Source organism: Coptis chinensis, chromosome 7, assembly GCF_015680905.1.
Source record: "Coptis chinensis isolate HL-2020 chromosome 7, ASM1568090v1, whole genome shotgun sequence".
NCBI classification, from domain to species: Eukaryota; Viridiplantae; Streptophyta; class Magnoliopsida; order Ranunculales; family Ranunculaceae; genus Coptis; species Coptis chinensis.
This window is the reverse complement of record NC_141462.1, coordinates 87,418,047-87,436,545: the sequence shown is the minus strand read 5'-3', so window position 1 is coordinate 87,436,545 and position 18,499 is coordinate 87,418,047. Positions and strand designations below refer to the sequence as shown.

Genomic DNA, 18,499 nt, shown 5'->3' with positions numbered 1-18,499 from the left:
TGAATGAAAAACAAAAAACTTTAATCAGATGTGTAACTTCAAGTGTTAAAAACCCCTGTTCCTGGCATAGACGATCCCACAACATGAAATTACGGATTAAGTTCACATGTTCCAATCACTCTTTTTACAAATTTCAGCAAAGGTTAACTGTTCCACTGTGACAGTGTACTGCCTGTAACCATTTATCAAAGTAACCAAGGTTAACTGTTCCACTATGAAATGATGAAAGTATACTCCTGCAGGAGCCATAAAGGGATAATACTTTCCTAAGGATAGGGTTGGATATTTAACCTCCAATTTCATCCAGTCTCATACTACAACCTTCTACAGACAAGCTTTCCCTAAGGTTCTAGAACCCGCCAGAGATCAAAGGGAACTATGTAACTGGTAAAGTACAAGCTTCAAGGTTTGAAACCACTAGGGGATATCTCACTACAGTAGAAAACCCTGCTCTGATTCCAGAACTAAGCCGGTTATAGATATATTGAGATGATTAGGAAGTACTGAGAGACCAAAGTGGATTAGCAGGGCACTGCGACAGAGGATCAAATCTCTCCGGAAATGGCATGGTTCTTTCATCTATTCTCATTTTCGTTTTCTACACAAGAGTTGGAAAGACAGCTTCGAAACTGCCTAGATTAGCATTAGGGAGGGTTGCCCACCCTGAAACAAGGGTGGGCATACATATGTCTCTGACCTTCACTACATAATGATCAAGATTCAAGATGACATAAACGACAATGCTGATGACAGTCTATTACAGTATTCCTCATACAATTTACAACTTCTCCAACAATTAGCAATAATACTATCAAACTAGCACAAATAATTACTCTTAAGAAATCCAGGAATACAATGTGATGTTAGAACTGGGGATTTAGTATCCAGAGAACACCAAAATGAAGGAACTAACTATTTTTTTTTTTGGAAGGCAGGAACTAACTAGTTGATAAGAAAACAACATATCATACAAAAATTATAAACAAAACGTCAGTACAAATACAACGGCCAACATATAGAATTACAATTAAGTTCATAGAGAACAAAAACATCACTAACAAAACATTGGCCACAAGTCCACAAGTGATTCCTTTTACTAACAGTAACAAAGAACAGTACAAAGAGTTAATCAAAAAAATGACTTACTTGGTACGATCAGCTCCTTCACAAGTTTCATAATCAAGTAAGAGACTTGGCTGGCAATTGGCCGCCCTTCACATTCACACTCAATCACTTCTGCAACCTTCAACAGACAAGCTTCCCCAAGGCTCTTGAATCCACAAACCAGGAGAGAAGAAAGACCCAGTGGTGAAGGCTGATCTGGTTCCGCCGACCTAAGATTTTTACAGATACTAAGGTGATTGGGAAGGGGTGAGAGATCTGAGTGGGCACCAGTCACCAGGATACCAGTTCAAGTCTCTGCAAAAGGTATGGTTTTTTCATTTATTCATTTTCAACTTTATGGCAGGAAAGATGTTCAGTGCCACCCTGGAACAAGGTGAATACGTATGTCAATGATCATGATTCATGATGGCAACAAAAACAATGCTAATGATGATCAAGTTTTAAATAAACTTGTACCAAGTCATCCTAGGTTAAAGAGTTCAGGTCCAATTAATCATTCCTACGTCAAATACAAATACGAGGCCATAGAAAAGGAAAACATACATTGGAGTCGGATCAAATTTTATTCCAACTAAGTCAACAAAACAGAAACGCAAATTTAGGAACAACCAACCAATTAAACAAACAGTATTTTTATTCAAGAACTAGTAAACTTAGTAACCGCCTTGGTGCCCTCAGAGACAGCATGCTTAGCCAATTCACCAGGAAGAACGAGACGAACCGCAGTCTGAATCTCCCGAGAAGTGATGGTGGGCTTCTTGTTGTACCTTGCGAGCCTTGAAGATTCCTGAGCCAGCTTCTCAAAGATATCATTAATGAAACTGTTCATGATACCCATTGCCTTGCTGGAGATACCGATATCAGGGTGGACTTGTTTGAGAACCTTGAAGATGTAGATCTTGTAAGTCTCCACACTCTTCTTTGACCTCTTCTTCTTCTTGTCTGCAGATGCGGCTCCACCGGCTTCCTTGGGCAGTTTCTTCCCGGCTTTGGGCTTCTTCTCTGCTGGAGCCTTTTCAGCCTTCTTCTCTTCAGTGGGTTTCTCTGCTGCTGGTTTCTTCTCTGCGGGCTTCTTCTCTGCTCTGGGGGCCATTGGAATGAAAATTTTAGACTTGAGTATTGGGAATTTTTTGCAAGATGTGGATGGAATACTTGGTGTGTGCGGTCTCGTATTTATACAAAAGCAAAGTACGTATGATTGGTTGTTAACAATCACATGGATCAGTGAGCTGGCATCTGTTTCAACCGCGAGATTAAAAATAGTGAATTGGGACTGTTTTGACGGTGTGGATATATTGTGTAAAGTTAGGGTGTCACTTGCTCCACTCCTATTGATTCATAACATTTGTCTGGGATTGATGACCTGGCACTAGGAACAACCGTCGATTCAGTTTGATGGTTTAATGGGCTTTACAAGTCGGATTTTTTATTTGGGCTTTTATGTTTTGGGAGCAACTGCTGACAGTGCTGTGTACGGATTCAGTGAGCCCATCTTCGCAATATTCTATGGATATTCAATTTCCCAAAGGCCTAAATAATTCCTAGGTTAACAAGTATTAAAATCCCCATAGATGAGGCAATTAGGATTTCTCTCAATTTTTTTTTGTGACTCCTTCCCTTCCCCCAAAAAAAACACGGTCAATCCAATTTGATTTTTTTTTGTGCCCCATGGCTAAATACACACACAAAAAAAAAAAAAATTTTTTTTTTTTTTGTGTATTTAGCGTAATTAGTAATTCCCATCTAGGGGTGGGCGGTGGGGTGGGTTCACTATTTTTTTTTTTTTTTTTTTTTTTTTTTTCGATAACCACCACCATATCTATATATTAGAACATAGTAATATCGATTCTGAGTTGGAAATACTATGGGGAAGTTGAGTCCATGAGGCTCCTTTTATAGCCCAGAAGCAATCTCATGTGCCAACCTATTCCCGGTTAAAGCCGATCCAACAAAACTTAAATTCACTAATCCCCGCGAACTAGAGTTTTAATATGATATACAATGGAAGAAACTTTCCAACCTACATCTGCTGCGGAGAATTATCGACTAGTACTAGCATAACACTTCTGCGGTCACCCCGAAAATGGCGTGTTGTAGACCCATCTCAGATTGCCGATCGCAGCGGCTATCTCGCTCCTATGTACTCTGCTTCAAGGCGTCCTCGGCAAGAAGAAAACGGCTTGTATGCAGTCCTTGGATGCTCCCATCTCCAGAACGACAAATGGCCCCAGCAGCTCCGCGACCCGTATTCTTGTCGAAAGCACCATCAAAATTCAGCTTATACCAAGGGGGCGAAGGCGGAATCCGAATTCTAGTTTCCTCATTCAGTGAGCCAAGTAACTGGCTATTATTGATATCGGAATTAAGTCTTGCATAAGCTACTTCACATTTTGTACTTCTGAGAATTGTATTGTGTAGCATTCTATTCACCTTTGGTTCATGATGTTCCATCTTTGCCTTGTTGCGACTCTCCCAGATCTGGTACAACAATAGGAGGCTATAAATACCTCTTCTTCTTAAATATTCTTCCGTGCTCTCAGACCAGCCAATGAATTCTTGTAGCCACTCTCTGACAGACCAATCGCTATGAAGATCAACATGTATCATGGATTCAGAGACATACCATACTCGTTTAGTCCACTCACATTTGAAAAATAAGTGCTCAATTTGTTTTGATTGCCTTGTTGCGAGTATACATGAAACATCTCCCTTGAACTTGTGTTTATCCGAATATCCCGGATGGCAACCCCCATATACAATTTCCAGAGAAATAACTGAGTATTAGCAGCAACTTTAAGTTTCCACAGCTTCTTGAGCACCTTAGGATTGAAGGAAGAATTAGTCACCAACTCATCTTGCTTAGTAAGAAACCTATAAGCAGTTTTGGTGATAACTTGCCATTTTGGATGCGGCCATATGATTTGGTCGATGATAAGGCTTGGTCCGATGATAATAAGGTTTATGGAGTTCTTGATTGGATCGGGAAACAATTCTCCCAATCGATTTTGGTTCCATGAATGGGAGAGGGTTGATAAGATGACTTACCGTAAGAGCCGGCTATAGATGGGTTAGGTTCGAGGTAATCTTTAAGCAAGATGGGTTTAGAAAGATGTGTAAGCCGGGGATCATGATATATAGACACCTTTGATCCATTTCCAATTCTCCACGGATAACCCTCCTTGAAATCTTTCATGGTTCGACTATACCTCACGAAAAAATAAGAAGTACCCTTAGGCAACACCTTCATCTCCGTCATATTCCACCAATTGGGGTAAATACTTTTTAACAATTCGCGACCATTTCGAAAAGCTCATCTTTAATTAGTCGCCAACAAATGCTGGCGATGAGTGCCTTGTTCATATCTCTGGCTGGCTGCGGAACCCAAGGCCACCGGTATCTTTGCTTTTGCATAACCGTTCCCAACTTCGAGTGTGATATGAGTTGGGCGGTGTCGGTCCCATTCCACCAAAAATTCCTGCAGATTTGGTCCACCTTGTCGGTGATTTTACAAGGCAACTTGTAAGTACTCATGGCATAAATTGGAATTGCTTGAGCTCTTGATTTAACAAGTGTAGTCCCTCGCTTGGGACAAGACTTTAGCCTTCCACCCCGTAATTTTTCTTTGAACTCTTTCAACCGGATATTCAAAATCAACACTCTTCTTCTTAGGACCCAAAAGAACGAAGTGCCAAGATACATTTCCTTTTCATCAAAACCTCTGACCTTCCATCTTTTCATGAGCATTTTCTTGTGTCTTGGATGAACATTTCCACTAAAATAGGCTCTAGATTTTTCAAAATTTACCTTTTGGCCAGAGGCACAACAATAAGTCTTCACTATTTCCTTCATCTTTGCAGATTCTGCTAGATTAGCTTTACAGAATATTATAGAGTCGTCAGCATAGAAAAGATGGCTTATCCCTGGTGCATTCCTCCTTATTTTTATGCCCGTTAGAATCTTTTCATCTTCAGCTTGAGCTAGTAGTCTGGAGAAAGCTTCAGCAACTAGAATGTAAAGGTATGGAGAAAGAGGGTCTCCCTGCCGAATACCCCTCTCAGGATAAACCTTATCAAGCGGGGTACCATTTAATAACACATTATATGATCTTGTGCTAATACATTCTTTGGATTAATCTCCTCCATTTTCTTTGAGAAGCCTAACTTGCCCATAATCGATCCACAAAGCACCACTCTACCCCTGTCAAAAGCTTTTGCCATATCGAGTTTTTGACCATCCAACCCCTCGTTTTGTTTCTTCATCCTCTTCATGTTATGCGGGGACTTCACTAGCTAACCCTATATTATCACCTATAGATCTGCCTTTCACAAAGGCACCTTGAAGCGGGGAGATAAATTTATGTAGGTGAGATTTGAGTCGAGTAGCAAGGATTTTTGAACAAATCTTATAGGTGAAGTTACATAAACTGATAGGTCTGAATTTCGATATATGGTCTGGGTTAGGAATTTTAGGTATCAAGGTAATGAAAGACTCATTAATGCAAGGGGTTAAGGTTGCAAAGGTGAAGAAATATTTGACTGCATTGTTGATATCTTCCCTAATAATATCCCAATACTTTTGAAAAAAAACCCCTTGAAATCCATCCGGACCAGGGGCCTTAAGAGTTCCCATACTTTTCACAGTGTTCCAAATCTCTGCATCAGTAGGGGCTTCAGTGAGATTAAGATTTTCATGGGGAGTGATACAAGGTTTGAAAAGGTTAAGAAGGTCTACATTTGGAAGAGGTTTATCAGAAGTAAAAATAGTTCGAAAATAGTCATTAACATTTGCACCCACCGCTTTTTCGTCAGTATGCCAAATCCCTGCATCATCTTTCAGTCTTTCTATCTTATTCTTCCTTCGCCTATAAACAGTGGAAAGATGAAAAAATCGTGTGTTTCTGCCTCCTTCTTTAATCCAATTGAATCCTGCCTTTTGTTGCCAAAAACTTTCTTCTTTTTCTAGTAACTTTTGGAGTTGCTGCGTCAGTTCTTCCGCTTTGTAATAGTTCGCTGCATCATTCATATTACCAGAGCAAACAAGCTCCAACTCCTTAGAACCTTTTTATCTGGCTGCGTGATAATCCCAAACACTTCCACATTCCATTTCTGCAACTTGGTACTTGTGTTCTTCATCTTATAATGGACATTTAAAGCAGGAGAACCAACTGATTTCTCTTTCCAAGCTAAGTCTATTGTGGCCTTGCAAGTAGGGTCCATGGTCCACATATCAAAAAGCGAAAAGGTTTCTTTGAGTTTGTCAGGGTGCCGATTAGATTAATAGAGAGGTATAAATGATCGGAAGAGGTAATAGGGATATTCTCAGATCGAGGCATGGGGAAATAATTCAAACCGATCCCAAGATTTACCGATTTTTCGGTCTAAGCGTTCAAGGATATGATCCCCAAACAAGCGATGGTTAGACCGGGTGTAATTAGAGCCTCTATATCCCAAATCAATGAGCCCCAAGTCGCTAATCATATCATTGAATTCAATCATGCTCGACTTAGATGACCATTTCCCCAATCTTTCGGTCGGTGACGATATGGCATTAAAATCACCGAACAAAAGCCAAGGTCCCGGAATGAGGGTGGCCATATCTCTCAATTCATCCCATACTCTCTTTCTCCTAGAGGAAACGGGGTTCACCATAAAGCGAATGAGAAAAACCAATCACAATGCGAAGGATAAGCGGTGATTTTGACTGATATATGATTAGAAGTAGCACCTAAAATGTCTAAGCGCACACCATCCTTCAAAAAGATAGCCAATCCGCCCTTCTTACCCATTAATGGAACAATACATTGACCCCCGAACTTAATCCTTTTGCGAACCATCTCCATTTTTTTTTTCTTGGACCATAGTTTCCGCCAAGCAAATCACATCCGGTTGACTTACTCGAATCAAGTCTGTTAGAGATTGAATTGCCGAGTGGGAACCCATACCTCGGCAGTTCCATGCTGTAATCATGGAGATAGAGGAAATATAACTAAAAACTCAGTATGCTCCTGTCCTATTCCAAATACTGAACTATCCAACTGAACCATCCAACAGAAGAAATTAAGAACCCCACCAAACAGTCTATTAAAACAACCACACAGACCTCACCACAATATTACCACCAACATCAGAAAATATTAGAGAAACAGCAGCCACCACTCTACTCTAGAATCCTGGAAATGCAAATTCCGTAATCCAAACCCAAGGTGTCTCCAAACAGCAAGGACCAAGACCAGCTTAAAAAGAGGATGATCTGTACCTGTACCGACTACAAAGAAGTGATATGTAATTTTATCTGGTAAACGCTGTTCTTTACCAAAAAAAACTCCCACAGAAGCACCACTTTAATCGCCCACAGAGAACACGCACAAACTATTTCAAACTTCAATACTTGAATCCCCAACTGACAGACTTTCAGTCCCCTGAATTTGACTAGCAATTTGAATTGGAACCAAAATATCACAGGAGAGGGGAGGCTTCGGTAACCTAAAGTTCACTGTAGCAGGTAGAGTAATACATAGAGGAGGATATGTTCTACTGAAGATGGTCGGAATAACTCGCCGGAATCACTCTGGACAGGCCGTAACATTGGGATAAACTACCACCTTAGGCAGGCACCGCCATCAAACTGGGCTCAAACACTAACCAGACTCAACTGTAAAAGATAAACAATGAGAAGAAGCTCACTAACCAGTTTAGTTGCCTCAAATAAGATTTTGCTCAGATGTCTTCATCCCAAAGCTCATTTTTTTTTCACCTCACAAGCTGACTATCCGAGCACAAACCAGTCGACTTGAGTTCTGATCTTCTTCTACACCTCTCAATTGATGATTTACACTCGAAAAACAGTGCCAATCGGTCGGAACTATAAAACTCGGTGCGTGACTCAGTCTGAATCGGCACTGACTCGGTCTATAGGGCATCAGCTCAGTGACTCGGTCTATAGTCTTCAATTGCAGCTCTAATGTAATGGGCGTTTATCATACGAGAGCGACAATGGAGTAATGAACTATTGGAGGCTTGGAGCAATGAGCTGGGGCATTGACTATAACACTATAACTATAACATGCGTTTTTAACAAATTATTGGCATGAAAATCAAAATCCTTACTTTATAGTATTTTGCAAGAGGGTATGAGACCATTTTGTTGCCTTCGTCTATCTTTTCTGGAATCATGGCTTCGTTTGGGATTGATTGCTTGAAGCCTTGAACAATACATACACACGTACTCATACTTGGTATTCATATAGGATTCATTGCTTGAAGCCTCTAGTTTGAACAATACAAACACATATATTTGTACTTGGTATTCATTGCCTTCAACAATACAAACGTACACAAATATTAATTTAATACTTTGTATTCATATAGGCTTCATTGCTTGAACAATACGGACACAAATGATTGTACTTAGCATTCATATTTTTGTTGCATTGTCTTTTAGTTCTTGAGGTAATTGTTGTGCAATGGAAGCGTAAACGATAACAAATGACAACAACTAATTGAAAGCGGGATGAAACACAAACAAAGAAAGTACCAATCAATACAAAAGTAAAACAAACAAATAATGGAGACAATAAGATTTACGTGGTTCGGCTCACGCCTTATCCACAACTAAATGAGAAACTTTAAATTGAGATAATCAAATAGTATTACACATTCACCTTGTTCAATAGTACACCCAAAGTCCCCTTATTTATGAACTCACAAATCTCTCATATCTCAACCCTAAAACAAAGTTTCAATTTATAGGTGTATGATGAATACAATTTGATATGTATGATGAAAGATCTCACACGCACTAAACTACAACTATACAATCTACCTCGTTTACATTCACGTTGAAATATAGTCCGAGCAAGGGTTTCATCCAAAACCTAAAAACCTAAACACGTACTTGGTTATCATTCACTGGAACCTACTTTTTAAGGAACCTACTTTTAAGGAACTTGTGAGAAGGATTTTGATTGGTGGTTTAAACTTATTTTACTATACTACTTGCCGACTTGGATTGTAAATTACTAAAACTTAAATTTTACTAAATTACTTAATACAAGATATATATATATATATATATATATATATATATATATATATATATATATCGGTTTGTCTAGAGTGCCACTCTTAGAGTGCCACCCTTATCTAACACTTTTCCTGAACCGTTAGATCTCAAGATGAGATCATCAAATCTAATTCTGATAAAAACGCGAAATTTCAAATTATTTCGGAAACCTAAAAACAAAAAAATGCGAAATTTTTTATTATCTCTCATGGTCTTCTTCTCCACTCTAGAAATTTTCGAATCTACAAAAATTGAACCATCTCCAGAAATTCAACCCCCATTCAAGTGCCGACGAAGAAGGATTCAAACAGGTACGGTTTCTCTCTCGATCTATTTTTTCTCTACCTCTCTCTTGAATTTCCAAGCCTTTTAAATTAAAACATCTCTCTAAATTAATTATTTATTTATTTCACACAAATTCCACTCCCATTACTTATTTCTATTCAGAATTTTAAGTTCCAAATCTTGTTTACAGGCCTACTTGATTAGATAATGAGCGAAGGCAAGCGGATGACATATGAAGAACTGTGCAATGTTGTTCTTCCGGTATGTGTATGCTCTTCACTTATGATATGGAACTCAATTTACTCTGTTTTACATTTTATATACTAATTTTCCAATATTTCATTTGTTGTAGCCTTTGGAATAACTTGAGAAAACACAATGGAGAGCGTTATGCATATTCAAGTCATTAAAAGTTTGTTCTTAATTGTTTTCATAAAACAGAAATGAATGGGCTCAGCTGGTTGATCGTGGTCCCAAGGTATACAAACGAAAATCAATGTGAAACTTTCTATTTCTTTGGTGTTCAATGAAAATCAATGAAAAGTTATTTCTATGTTATGGTACAAGTTCTTTCTAAGCATGAAAATCCGTTAGAAAAATTGTTGAATGGTGTACTGTATTTTTCAGACGAATGGTGGAAGGAAGAAACGCAAGCCTAACTCTGAGTCACCTCTAGTTGAAACAGAGGAGATTGAATATGCCAAGGGGAGAACCACAAAGGAGCTAGAAAGTAAAATTGTTGGGTCACACAGAGAAGACTTCCCTAAAGGCAAGAGGAAAGCGCGAAAGCAATCGATTGGCACTGCAAGGAAAAGGAGTAAGAGAGGCCAGGAAGGGGCGAAAAGCAAATGCTGTTACGGATGATGATCTGGAGTCATTTTCCCATTCAAGTGACAATGATATCTTCAGTGAGGACAGTCAGGGTGCTAGTACACGTCCGCGTGGCAGCGGAAGCTTCTAGTAGTTCAGATGAAGCAGGATCCATGTAGGTTATGGAATTTTTTTGTTCTGTATGTTGTGAGCAGGTCTTCTTTAAGTAGCAGCTCATGCTAAAAATCAAGGCAACAAACTTTGACTTAGATGCCAGTCCCATCCATTAGGATAAATATTTTGTAAAAAGGTCCATTCTTGAAGCTCTATCTGTTGTGCGGTTTTGTGATACATAGATGAACCTCAACCATCCGGTTGGCCCTTTAGATAGTTTGATCTTGAGTGGGGAAAACTTGGGGAGGACTGTAACAGTACAAGACAGGAGTTGTTGGTTCATAACTCTTGGTAGGATGAGACTCGGGAGGTGTAACATTAGTGTAAATGTAAATTCTTTCCAGACCATATTTTGTTTGTGAAGCAGAACTAATGTAATCATGGCAGATCATAGAGAAATGATAATCATATCAGTCAATGTGTTCAATTCTCTTCTTCTGAGTAACTAGCAAAATGCAGCTCTAAATCGGCGTGTCATTGCTGGAAAACTATTCAACGCAGCATTCAATCCAGCACATATTCATTAACCTATTCAGTGTTAACAAGATCTCATTTATATCATAATGTGATTGACCAGTTGCAAGGAAGACATGTAAACCACTTTTCAACTCAATCCAGCCGCAACCAGGCTCTTTTTTAACACGGTTGCTCTTCACCAAGTCCCTGATCTTCATTGTTGCGTTCTAGTTGCACTCTGAAGCATATATATTTGATAACGAGACAAATTTGCTCAGGTTCTTTGAATCTAGTTCAAGAAGTTGGTCAGCAGCAATCTGCGCAAGCTCAATATTTCCATGCATCAACCAAGGTTGGTACTCCAAACCCTGATACCAGGCTTCAATGGCATTTGTTTGATGAAGCCAAAGGCCTCCAGCAAGTAGCCGCTACGACATAGAAGATCAACCATCCAGGAGTAGTGCTCTTGCGAGACAGTAATCGAGCTATCTTCAGCCATCAACCGGAAATATTGCCAACCATGCCGTTTGGGACAAAGTCCAAACAGACACACCATTTTTTTTTTCAAGTTCAAAGTCAAGCGGCATGGCCACACCGTTTTGGCCTTAGTCTCAACGGCATGGCCACACCGTTTGGTACTAAGGCCAAACAGGTGGCCATGCCGTTAGACTAAGTCCAAACGGTGTGGCCATGCCGTTTGGACTTTGAACTTTGCAAAAAATGGCGTGTCTGTTGGACTTTGTCCCAAACGTCATATACACCGTTGGACTTAGTCCCCAAGCGGCATGGCCACACCGTTTGTACTAAGGCCAAGCGGTGTGGCCATGCCGTTGGGACAAAGTCCATACATACACGCCATTTTTTATCCAGTTCAAATCCAAGCGATATGGCCACACCGTTTGGACTTAGTCCCAAGCGGCATGGCCACACCGTTTGGGACTAAGTCCAAACGGTGTGGCCATATCGTTTGGATTTGAACTTGCAAAAAAAATGGCGTGTCATTGAACTTTGTCCCCAAGCGGCATAGCCCACACCGTTTGGACTTAGTCCCAACCGCATGGCCACACCGTTTGGTACTAAGGCCAAAGCGGCATGGGCCATACCGTTTGGACTTAGTCCCAAACTGCATGGCCATACCGTTTGGACTTAGTCCCAAACTGCATGGCCACACCGTTTTTGGTACTAAGGCCAAACGGCATGGCCACACCGTTTGGGACAAAGTCCAAACAGACACATTTGATTGTTGAAGGTGTTTGATAGTTTTGTAACATACATTGAGCAATCAAATTATTGGAATCCATTCAAGGGGAAAATAAGTTATCCCCAAAGGTCGATTAGTTTTTCGGTTCTTCCATTTTGCAAAATATTTGACTTAGCTGTGATTGTTATTTGCATTTTGTTAGTTAAAATAGTTAAGAGAACTTTGTTTTCGATCATGTTGAACGATTTATTCCTGTGGGATGCCAAGTCTTGTGGAAGGGAGTGTAATTAATAGCGAGGGTAGGATTCAAGGTGCGATAGCAATAGCTAGAACCAATTTATACACTCTTTGATTCCTTTTGCCTCACAACTTTGCCCGTGAGAAAATTGAGTTGCCTTACAAATGCGAAGACAAGCCAAAAGAGTGAAAATAACTAAATAAGCCACTTATAGTTCCGCAGCTTATAGTTTTATCTTGAAAGGCACAGTTGATACATGAAATTCATAATATATGAAATTTCTATTTCTCACTCCGAGTATAAATAAGTACGACCACAAGACAAATACATGAAAAACTTGACTCATCAACCTTATTTATAATCAAGCACAATTGGAATTGTACTTCAATGATCCCAAGTGACTATCCTTGTAGCAAAGAAGGTAGCTACTAGTTGTATCTGAGGGGATCGGCGTCATGCATGTTCTCGGTTTTCTTAAATGCGTTGATTTCTTTGAGGGCCACATCGAGTAGGACTTGCAATACCTCCGTCATTGAAGGTCGCTTTGAAGGTAAAAGCGCGGTACATATGATCCCTAGTCCGAAGACCAAACTCATTTCATGCAAATAACATGGATCCCCGATCTCCTCGTCCATGGCATTAGTTATAGATTTTTCCTCATTAAAGTGGCGCCATGCCCATTCGGCAAGACTTATGTGCTCATCTCCATCATTAGGTTCCTTTCCGTAGTCAATTCTAGGAGTACTACCCCAAAGCTATATACATCGATCTTTTCATTCACCTTGGTTGTGTAAGTGTACTCACGAAATTCAATCAACCAACTGCTGCGGTTTAGCCGATTTTCCAACTTTAAGTATGTTATAAAATATAGAAATGTACTCAAATAAGACTCACCCGGCGCAATGTATCCGTAAGAGCACGCTACCGCGGACATTGTATCCGACTCCCCATGCTTAACCAACATCTTTGCCAATCCAAAGTCTGCAATCGTAGCATTAAAGTTGGCATCCAACAAGATATTGCTTCGATTTCACATCACAATGAATGATGGTGAGAGCATCCATGATGCATGTAGCAAAGACCTTGAGCAACTCAAGCTGCGATATGCAACCTTGTAGGCCAATCCAAGAGAACATGGTTAACTGAATCTGAAAATATTGATTCTCTCTTTCTTTTGTGTAACCATCGGTCTAAAAGCCGCTATTCACCATGTATTCATAAACAAAAGTCTTGAGCTCTCACAAAAGAAATACAAAGAAAACAGTTTTACTATGTTTGAGTGAAGAATTGTTCCCAATATCTTTCAAGAACTTTGATAGCAGGAGCATATGATCCTGTTGCCTGTAATAATTCCATTGAACATGGATTCCTTCAAGAAAATTTATCCAAACCAAGATAAGTGGAAGAATGTGAAGAAGCAAACCCTCAAAGAGTTGCACCGTCGCGACACCTATGTAAAACACCATATACCACACATTAGAAGATTGGCTGTGTGTTCAAATCAAGTTCCTTCTTTTGCCTTTCAAACCATGGTGCTATTAGAGCCCATTGTCCACGTTATCAAAGGGATTCAAATCCGTGCAACCTTAATTGGGAATGATGTCGCAAGTAAAACAAGTTGAAACCCAAAAACAAAACAAAAAAATCAAATAACTTTGTTGTACCCAAAACCAATCTGTTGTACCTCCTCTTTCCTTGTTAAATGCCGATAGAATGCATGACGGTATGAAAAGAGCGACTCAACCGCACACTCAGCCCCACTTTACGAGAAATCAAATAACTTTGCATAACCATTATTTGTAAATCTTTTTTTTTTTTTTTTTGAGAAGATGATATGTAAAAGGCGTTTTATCCTCATTTTTAGTTTACAAATTTCAAAATTTCGAAGTTTTATCAAAATTAGATCTGGTCATCTCATCTTGAGATCGAGGGACGAGAAAAAGTGTGAGATAAGAGTGTCACTATAAGAGTGGCACTCTAGACAAACCGATATATATATATATATATAAGATATATATATCGCCGTGTATATATATATATATATATATATATATATATAGAGAGAGAGAGAGAGAGAGAGAGAGAGAGAGAGTTAAATCTACTCATACAAGATTAGCTACCCTAGTTTAGAAGGCTTCTCCACTGCTGTCTCTAATCTGTCTTGGGTTTATAGACAAACCCTGAAACGGATTCGAGTGTTGATCCCTAACAACATGCACATATCTCTAAGTTCATCTTGCTAACATGAGAAATTGAACTGATATTTCATCTTTGAAATACCATTTCAATTTCTGGTTTTATTCCACACTAGTCGATCAATTTTCAAAGTCTGATTTTACCAAAGGGTCGCGCGCGCGACTTTTTTCAGCGTCACTTGGCCAAATCGCGACTCTTTCCAGCATCACTTGGCCGGATCGCGCATGCGACCTTGTCTAGAGTTCCAAACTCCAAATTTAGTCGATTACTGTCATTTTGGGACAATATGTAAAATAAACCTTATGTACCTAAGCAATGATTCAGGCCTCCTAAAACGGAGCATGCCTTTCACATGAGCATCATTAACCCTCCACCAGGGAGGGTTGTAGCTGATGTTCCTAAATTTATAAATTAAGAGATGAAATAAGAAATAGAAGGTGGAGGGTTGTAGCTCATGTTCCTAAATTTATGAATCAAGAGATGAAATAAGAAATAGAAGGTGGAGGGTTGTAGCTCATGTTCCTAAATTTATGAATCAAGAGATAAAATAAGAAATAGAAGAAGATAGAGAAATCCTAATTTTACAAGACAAGATTTTTATTAAAATATTTTGTATCAAAGCTAGCACAAAGTTTTTGCTTACAAACTAAAAATGGAAACTTGGAAAAATGAAAGCTAATTATAGAGTAAAGGAAAAGAAAAACTAGCTATAGATTAAAGTCATTGTGCTTATGAAAACCCTCCACTCTTAAACATAAGAAAGTGTTTCATTTTTCTTCCACCCACGTGAATCAACCACCCACCTTTAATTCTACCTAATTCAAGACTTTGTATGCAAAAGTGTACACAAAAATCTTCCATAATATTAATGAAGCTAAGTTGAATACTTGGAAGATTGGGTTGTTGTTAGGTGGTACTGAAAGTTGATTTGTTGTGGAGCTAGGGTGCCTAAGCAAACTATCTTGTGAGGGAACGATTGGTATCGTGTTTCCCCAACATAGTACTCGTGGGTTGTGAAACATAGCATCAAACAGTTTAACACTACGGAATAATCCACACCTTGGGGGTTGGAATATGATATGTGGCGTTTAAATGTTGTACTACTGTGTTAGTACTTTGAAGCTATTGTAACTTGGAGAAACTTGAATATGTAATAGGCGAAAAATGTGTTAGTAATCTTTAGTTTGTGTTGTGGTACTCTGGTTCAAGGCAGTAAATATTGCTAATATATTTTGGTTTTTGGGTACACGACGTGGAAAAATTCGATATATCTCCACCAAATATTGAAGTTATTTTTTGTCGATATATATCTAATATATTTGACATATATTGTTTGACTTTTTACTGATTTTTTTTTTACTATTTAACCGATATTTTCTGATATATGTTGTTATATATAAGTGATATTTCTAATATATATCAATATATAATCAAGTGAGCGGAGCAAACGTTTTGGGCAGAAGGGGAGTACGCAGACAAAAATGTGTTTGGTTGGTTTCTGTCTGTATGTCCTCATCTCTTCTTTTCATCCCTCTCCCCTTTCCTCTCCACGCACTCTCCCTCTCTCCACTGCTTAGCAGTATAATAGTGATATCTTCATTATTTTGACCAGCTCACCAAAATGGATATAGATCTCTGATATTTCAGATATATATCGGTTTTTGGGTACACAATATATACCCGATATCGAAATTTCCTGGTTTAGGGCATTTCAAATGGAGGGTGTAAAATTACACTTCCACATATGCGCCACCTAGGTGCCATTAGGATTTTACACCTCTAATTGTATACTATTGTAGAGTTCATAAATATTCACTCTCTATACTCCCCAATGGAAAAGTGTAAAAAAATATATATTTTAAACTCGGACGTCACTTTAATTTAAATTGGGACGTCACTTAAAGCGTCCGAGTTAAAAAATTACTTTAGAATTAGAAAGGGACGTTACTCCAAGTGACGTCCGAAAATTATTTCACTCAGACGTCAGTTAGAGTGTCGCCCGGGTTTTTTTATTAACTAATAGCGAGAGGGAATTCCCCACCCTCTCTATTAGCTAATACACTATTACCTACGGTATAGCACCCTATTAGAGAGAATTTTTTGATATTTGAGGTGTAAAATTTCCACTCTATACGGTTTACACCCTTCATTGGAGACCCTCCATTGGAGATGCCCTTAGAGGAAGAATTAATTCGGTTGTTTGTTTACAGTCAGTCATGCGGGAAACTGTTCAAATTTCTTTTGCTCCTGATGTTTGTTATAGATACTAGATGACACGATCATCAAGTAATAATCCAACGATTCCTATTCTGCGAACAGTAATCCAAGGACTCAAAAAGGCGGGAAGGGGTAAACACGAGCAACTCACGTGCTTTCGAGAGAGTTCTAAGAACGAAAAGATCATCATCATCATAAAACAAAACTGGGTAGAGAGAGAGAGATGTCGACCAAAGTTCTAGACCGCGCCATCATGGCCATTTCATCAGGTAAAGTAAAAATGAACTTTGATCTATTAATAATTGCTTTATTGTTTTAGTTTATCTATGAGTCTGATGAGTAATGATTTTTGTTTGCAGGAATGGAAGTGTAGCACATCTCCTCCGATGAGAAAAAGAGTGGTTTTGATATCTTCGTATGGACATTCACCCAGGTGGGTAACAATTAGATCGTCTTTTGTACTACTAATAATTTTATTTTGTTTATATTTATTTATATGATGATTGTGTTGCCCATGTCTACTAGTCTTATTATCACGAAATGCCTTGGAAAACAAGCAAAATAGCCTTGTACTGTACTTCCTGTCATATCATTCCATAACATTTAAGCTCTTTTCTAAACTATAAATTCCCACTCATGTCCTGCGTGTTTTTGGTGGTTCTAGATTTCGAATACCCTTGGATGAGAACGTTTTTGCAGAAAAGATAAAGGCAACAATATATATGAGATTTGTTCCCAAGAGATCTATACTACATCGTTATGGCTTCATATTCGCTGACTTTATGTATGGAGTGCTGCATCCGCTCTGTGATACCTTCAATGAATTTTTGTCAGAATATCAAGTCTGGTATTATGAGGTGTCCGAGATGAAACCACGAAAGCGCGTAATCTCCTTGTCCATCAAGTACAAGAGTTGTCTGAAATCTCTAAGTTGGCCGAGTCCATTTTGGAGTGTGGTGACGAGGCTACCATTGAAATTGAAGCCCTTAGTGCAGAGTGGCGTCCAAAGGTCAAGTCTTGGGTTGGGACTCAGAAACGTGCCTCATGTTGCCGTTCAGTCTTATTTAGGTGTTAAAAATTTGAGTTGGACTCACTGTGTTCTCGTTTTCAGTTTATCAGTTCAATGTGTTACTCTCGTATTAAGCATTTAAGCTACAGTTACCTAATATTCACTTACAAGTATGTATTGTATGATCCTCGTTATCTACCATACGACAGTGCCAGGAGTATCATTATTATTAATTAATAGTCCATTTTATTAAAAAAAATTGGGTGATGATACCATAGGTTTGGGGCTCCCGCCAACATCAAAAAATTACTGATCTCATTTAAACAGGTTTGCCAACAAAAAAAAAAAAAGTTTATTTTATTTTTATTTTTGTATGTTTGATTTCAAACTTTCGGAAGTGTTGCAGTATTTGAACCTTTTTGAGAATATGATGAAGTTAAATGGTGTGACCCCTAGGACTACTTTGTGCGTTTCCAATGGGGTTGCTATACATTCAGCAGCTTCTATAAGTTAAGTGAAGGACCCTGAACAATAGAGAAATTTACGAGTGGATGTCAAACGACAAAATATAGTATTGTCTGTGTGTGTCGATGATGGATGAGAGCAACAACCGAAGCGCATGAGTTTTCTTTGGAGCAGATCAATTGTTTCTCACGAATTTCCTTTCAAGTCAGACATACAGGTCTCAAATAGAACTGTTAATTTCGCCCAATTCCAGTGAATACAA

At 38.8% G+C, this 18,499-nt stretch overlaps 2 long non-coding RNA genes and 1 pseudogene across 3 annotated transcripts; 2 read left to right on the top strand and 1 right to left on the bottom strand.

Annotated features, from left to right (window-relative positions):
- Positions 1-1,593: 1,593 nt before the first annotated feature.
- LOC147489678 (histone H2B.3 pseudogene) lies at positions 1,594-2,285 on the bottom strand (annotated as a pseudogene). Its single transcript, XR_015201506.1, has one exon. The product of XR_015201506.1 is annotated as a histone H2B.3 pseudogene (transcript).
- Positions 2,286-9,675: 7,390 nt separating this feature from the next.
- On the top strand, positions 9,676-10,608 carry LOC147489677 (uncharacterized). The gene is made up of 3 exons (XR_015201982.1): positions 9,676-9,732; positions 9,824-9,949; positions 10,099-10,608. It is a non-coding gene; the product is annotated as an uncharacterized LOC147489677 (long non-coding RNA).
- Positions 10,609-16,894: 6,286 nt separating this feature from the next.
- Positions 16,895-17,957, top strand: LOC147489676 (uncharacterized). Its single transcript, XR_015200705.1, has 3 exons — positions 16,895-17,032; positions 17,123-17,196; positions 17,428-17,957. It is a non-coding gene; the product is annotated as an uncharacterized LOC147489676 (long non-coding RNA).
- The last annotated feature ends 542 nt before the right edge of the window (positions 17,958-18,499 follow it).